The sequence below is a fragment of the Austrofundulus limnaeus genome, unplaced genomic scaffold, assembly GCF_001266775.1.
Source record: "Austrofundulus limnaeus strain Quisiro unplaced genomic scaffold, Austrofundulus_limnaeus-1.0 Scaffold143, whole genome shotgun sequence".
Taxonomy (NCBI): Eukaryota; Metazoa; Chordata; class Actinopteri; order Cyprinodontiformes; family Rivulidae; genus Austrofundulus; species Austrofundulus limnaeus.
Window position 1 is genome coordinate 57227 of NW_013952545.1, and position 5865 is coordinate 63091.

Consider the following 5865-nt stretch of genomic DNA (forward strand, 5'->3'; position numbering starts at 1 on the left):
CCATCATAAGTGATTCGACCACTTCATACCAATCTCCATGTTGGGAATAGCAGCTAATCCAATTAGATTTGTCAGTAACTTCTGAGGTGATTTAAAAAGACACTTCTTCTCCAGGAGAGCTTTAGGAGGTTTTTGGATTCAACCTTTTTACATCAGAAACAAAAGTTGAAGGCCAAGAAGACATAAAAAGATTTTATGAAGTGAGAAACAAAATCTTCATGTAGACGGATGATGTGGTCTTTAAAATATACTTGTAAGCAAAACTTGTGGCTTGAAACCAGCTACTATTTATGTGTTTAACAGAAACAGCTAAAGTGACTGACAGTACACTGTAAAAAATGTAATGTTGGATTTACTTAACCATGTTATGTTACCTGGTTCCACTTAACTGAGTTGAGTAAATTCAAAGCAATATACCAGTTTTTTTTTAGCCAAAGAACATGAGTATGTTGCTTTGAATTTACTCAACTCAGTTAAGTGGAACCAGGTTAACATAACATGGTTAAGTAAATCCAACATTACATTTTTTACAGTGTGGGTCAAATCTAAACTTACAGGCCCAAAAGAGGTGTTTAAAAATCTACTTGTGTAAGYTGAGCTCCTTTTTTTAAGGGTCTTCACCTCTCAGCTGGATCTTTGATATTTATTCCTGACAGCTCGTTCTCTTCACACAAATATTTCCACCTAAAGATATTTTCGGGGATTTGATAATTGTCATGTATTAAAGGTCACGGTGGTTTTAAATTTAGCTGAATACTTTGTTTACAACGAGTGCGGACCCACCTTTTAGAATTGCATTTAATATATCTGGAAGATAAATATGTCAACTCCTTAAACTGTACTTATAGTTGACACACTGCGCCAGGTGCGAGGGGGCGTGTGCCAATAGTGACGCAATCACGCCATCCCCGCCCCTGCATGTTGGCTCTGTGGTATCCCGRCGAGTGGTCATGCACCTCCAAATTTTTTTTAACTCTGTAAAGGCTGCATGCGCTGCGCACCAAGCTTTTGCTCCTCTGTCAAAAAGTTACAAAGTGTACTGCCACATGTTCTTTTGGAGAATACTACAACAACATAACGTCAAGTATAAACACCTACACTGCTGGGGAGGGCATGCACACACCCTGCACTAGTATCACTGTAAACCCTAATAAGTTCACAGAACTCAAAACTTATTTTAAAATATTTTAGTGATGTTTTTAAATGTTTTCATTTTACATAAAATAAAAATTACATGTGCAGTTGCCTTAAAATATCTTGTTATCTTAAAAATATTAATTTTTCTCAACTTGTGATTAGGGAGCAGTTCACTCAAAATTTTCAATATTTTCAACTCATAACAGTGCACATGCATCAAGTACAATATTGTAGTATGACACCTCACAGCTACAGAGAGAGGTTTAGCTCTTTTTTGTAGTTCAAGACTTCACCACCAGGTGGCAGTTTTGAAGAACCTTTATTGGATTCTTCTTCACGAACAACACAGACAAAGTGAAACTCACAGGTCTTATTAATGATTAGGTCTACCACTCTCACTTATGGTTACTTCTGCTGAACGGTTTAACACAAGTTAACAAATAATGAACACACAAATTAGGGTAACACAACAGACTAATTGCTGAAAGAACAATGTTAACCAATTCCCTAAAATGATTCAACAACAACAAACATGAATCCTACCCACAATSCTCCACTGCAGTCACATGACAAACAGCCAAACACAACAGAATGCTACAATATGCATTCCCTGTTCCCTGACAACTAAATATCACCTACATTATGCCATCAAACTATTGCACATCAACAAATATATTCAAGCAAAAGAAATGAGACAAGTTGTGTTTTTTTTTCGACCATGTCTTGTCCTCTCCTTGAAAAGTGAAGCAAGGGAATGAGGAGCAGCAGCCTTTGTGTGCGCACGTGCCCTCAGTTTTAGCCTAGAAGAGTAGAAGTTATTTAATATATTCATGTTTATGTGCTGTCCAGACAAAGCACTTAAATATTACTGGTAAAATAATATTAGCATTTACTTTTTTGTACAGTACTATTGATACAGTATATGAATATAATGCATATTGTTTATTTAGTAAATTCTAGTAGTTTAGAGATTTTGATATTTTTTTGTAAAATTTAAAAAGAATAATTAAATGTTACCACACCCAAAAGTTTGTTTTTTTCAGTGCAGGCTGGCCAAAACTTCTCCGCATCAAGGCAAATTCAAGATGTCTGCCTCATCTTACCTGAGGGAGAGATAAGACCCACCCACCAGAACATCATGACGTTGATAACGTCATGACTTTACTGTATGGTTCCTAAACCTTTTGAGCRTTCCRCACAAATTAGCKATAAAATATTGAGCCCTWTTCGGTTAAAGTGGCATAAATCTCAACAGAGCTCAAAACTTTATAGTTTGGTCAACTCCAYAATGACATTTGACTGTTRTGACCTTATTAGTTWTGAGCTAGTRCAACTGTTTGGGATTACAGTGYACCCAAAGTGCGACTATAACTCRGCTTTTAGGCAGCATGGCCCATGGTGTCCAGCAAGAAGGTCACAGGTTTGCYTCATGCCTTTCCATGTGAAGTTTGCATGTTCCCCACATGCATGGACTCTCTTAGAGTTCTCAAGTTTCTTTGCAGTCCAAAAGCATACCTCTTGTGTTAACTGGTAACTCTAAACTGTTACCAGCTATAAGAGCGGCCCAGCCCTAGTCAGCCTGGCCTTATTCTACACCGGCCCTGGCTGTGTTGGCACTGAGCAGAGAGCAGCCTCCATGTGGGCAGGTAAATGTGTGGATCTTATTTTATTTGYGACGCAACAATAATGGTCTATACACCAAAGTCAAACTRTACCAGACCATCCAGCATGACGCTAAAGAAGAGGGGGCAGAACGACATAACGGTAAGCTAATGGCAGCCAWTGTTAGCTTGTTGTTGCTTGATAGCTGGCTACTGTTGTCGTAACAGTCGCTGCAAACTAATCACGTAAAATTTATTRTATTAAACCAGAAATTCGGGTGGAACAAAGCCATAAGTGCTAATGCAAACAAGCTGAAYCCAGGTTTAAAGTCAARCCTGAGTTTGCAMATCAGATTTCTACCTTAAAGGAAGGCCTTACGTGATCCTCACATAAGGCCTGGTGTACCCTACATCTCACACAATGACTGCTGGAGATAAACCCCAAAACAAATAAGCAGGTAAATAAAAAGGATGGATTGATTTTATACTTTGCAGTGAGAAACTTTAAAAAGAATGCATCAGCTAGCAGTAACKGACTACCTGCACCTGTAAAAACACACCATCTGACAAGCTTTACAACCAACGCCACTGCTCCAAATCCCCTGACTTACTAATAGCCGCTGGTGCCCAAATCTGGTTCCACCACCTAAGCCTCCATCTACCTGTCTAGCAGTTTGTGTGTCATGCCAGTGTGAGCCTCAGCCCAACGTGCCTGTCCGCCTGCCCGCCGACGACCCACAATCCTCTGCTTTGAATTCAAGGTGATTCTTATCCCCGACCCCCTCCTGGCCCGGTGCGTTTGCCTCTTGCCTCCATAAAGACGTGTTTATATATGTATGTATGTGCAGAGAGGAACACGTGGAGGTGTTTTTTTTTTCAAGGGTTGGGGGGGTGGGTGGGTGGGGGGGAGATAAGCAGAGGAATTTGAGGCCAGTGAATATGGATGGGGTCCCTGCTTTCAGAGAGCGCTGCTGATAGAGAGGTAAACAGCTCCTGGCCACGAGAAGGAAGAAGTGGTGGGAGGTGGAGGGATGTGGTGGATACAGGCACTGGCATACATTTGACCCCCCCTTCCATATACACGTTTGATCTTTGAGGACTATCTGTCATTACTTCTCTGTCAACCTTTTGCTCTTGTGGATTTGAGTGGCGAGATTCTGTTATTAATGCACAAAAGTTGTGGGTTTGCAAATCTGATTTCTGGCTCAGAACTTTTCCGTTTCGGTCTGCGAAAGCTGCGTTTTTTTGGGAACAGGAAAAACAGTGATGTTATTTTTCAGAGGTTACCCCCCTGATGGCAGTGATCAGTGCTTCCTCCACTCTGCCTTTCAACACTTCCAAACTCTAAATGTCTTCTGTTTCCACCTAATGACGGCATCYGATCACCTTTTGTCTTCCTCCCTTTCTCTGCCTTCTTTTTCTCCTGACAGATCTTGTGACGCTGAGGCGATTGCCAACATGAAGATCCCAACCAGACACTGCCGGAGTGAGCCACCGTGTCTCATAAGCTCAGTGTGTGTGTATGTGTGCAGGTGTGTAAATGCATACATTTTGTCCACTTCGCTTGTTCCATTCAAGCTTTTCGCTTCATGTCTAGCCTCTCGACTAGATTTTTTTATGGTCTCCAGTGTGTGAGTGCATGTTTTATTTATTCAGCTGTGAAAAATACATGTTCAGTTAGGCTTATTTAAGTTGAAAAAAGCTGTTAACAAAACCTTACCTTGTGCCTAACATTTTAAAAAGGTAGTGCAGATAGTGTGCAATACAACTGAGCGTCTCACTGGGAGTAGAAAGCGATCCAAACCACAAAAGTTTTAGAAACCTTCAAGCAAATGCTCCCGGTTTGTTTTCTCATAGTTAAACAATTAAACTGTAACTAAAGTTTACTTTATTTGAGGAGGGACATCATTTTTTTTTTCAAGCAGAGAGTTATTCCACATCCTCCTAGACCCCCGACTTTCCTTTGAGGCAACTGTTTAGTTTTATCCCACTTGATTGCTCTCTTGGCCACAACACAACACCAGCTTCCCCTTTTCCACACACACATACCAGACACACACACACTCAGGAGAACTTCCACACTAAGGCCCCACCGCAAAGTTATTAATGAGCTGTTTAATTTTAATTAGATAGTAATTCATGTTAATGCCTGCTTAATGGAGCCAAATAATTCCCCTCGGTCACTCGGGGTCTTTATGCTTCGTTTACCAGCCCCTGCAGTTATTCTCTGGCTTTTGTTTTTATATTTTCCAAGTCTTTTTTTTTGCTTCTTTTTTTTCACAGGCCCTGAGTGAACGATGAACAGTAAAAGCTGGAAACATATGGGGTGAGTGTGTGTGTGTGTGTTCTGACAGTGAAAACCAGCACCCATGTGTTTCTGTTCCATTTTACTTAAGGGGGCAGAGTCGTGTCTGTGTGCAGGCACAACCCCACAATCCACTACAGTAAATGCTTCACGTCAAACCAGAGAAAAGGTCAAATCCAGTATCGAACACTAAAAAGGGTTAAACCCTCAGGTTGAAGTGCAGCTACCAGGAGAGGTTGTGACCTTTTTGTCCAGGTCTCCAAGTAAATCACTTCAGTCTCTTGTCCCATGTGCTTCCACTATCCCTCTCCTTTATTTGAGACAAGCTGCCAGAGGTTCAAACATCAGTGAGGCTGTGTTAGAGTGACCACACACCAGCTCGTACCATGAACTGTGTGTGTGTGTGTGTGTGTGTGTGTGAGGAGTGTCTCGGTTCTGTCTGGGAGCCTCCGCTTTAACACAGCACTGAACCGAGTGGCTGAATTGAGTTAGTGGCTACAGACAGGCTTTTAATTGTTGATTGACCAGTCTGAGTGCTTCCTGGTCTGGGGTCATTGTGGAGAGCAGACACTGAGGTCCCAAGGCCCCAGCAGCAATTTTAGCTCCATACACTGAAGAGATGTGGACAGAGGAAAAGAAATGGAATAATAAAAAAAAGAGGATAGTTAGGACATGACGAGGAGGGTGAAAACAAGTTAAAAGATGCTGGGAAGTAAAAGAAAAAAAAATGTAGTGTTTTATTATTCTGGCCTAAAGCTTTTAGCTTGTAGTGTCCGAGTCGCAGCGTGAGCTTTGAGGTCCGCCGATTTGTAAATTCAGTGT

At 41.2% G+C, this 5865-nt stretch overlaps 1 long non-coding RNA gene across 3 annotated transcripts in view; it reads left to right on the forward strand.

Annotated features, from left to right (window-relative positions):
- LOC106523047 (uncharacterized) overlaps positions 1 to 5865 on the forward strand; it is a 10641-nt gene that overhangs the window by 884 nt on the left and 3892 nt on the right. For 2 of the 3 annotated variants that reach the window (XR_001310848.1, XR_001310849.1), the window contains exons 2-3: positions 4169 to 4270; positions 5022 to 5064. This is a non-coding gene — a long non-coding RNA (uncharacterized LOC106523047). Of the gene's footprint in view, positions 1 to 2520; positions 2902 to 4168; positions 4271 to 5021; positions 5065 to 5865 lie in introns of those variants that run through there. The other variant, XR_001310850.1, reaches the window with a different exon arrangement.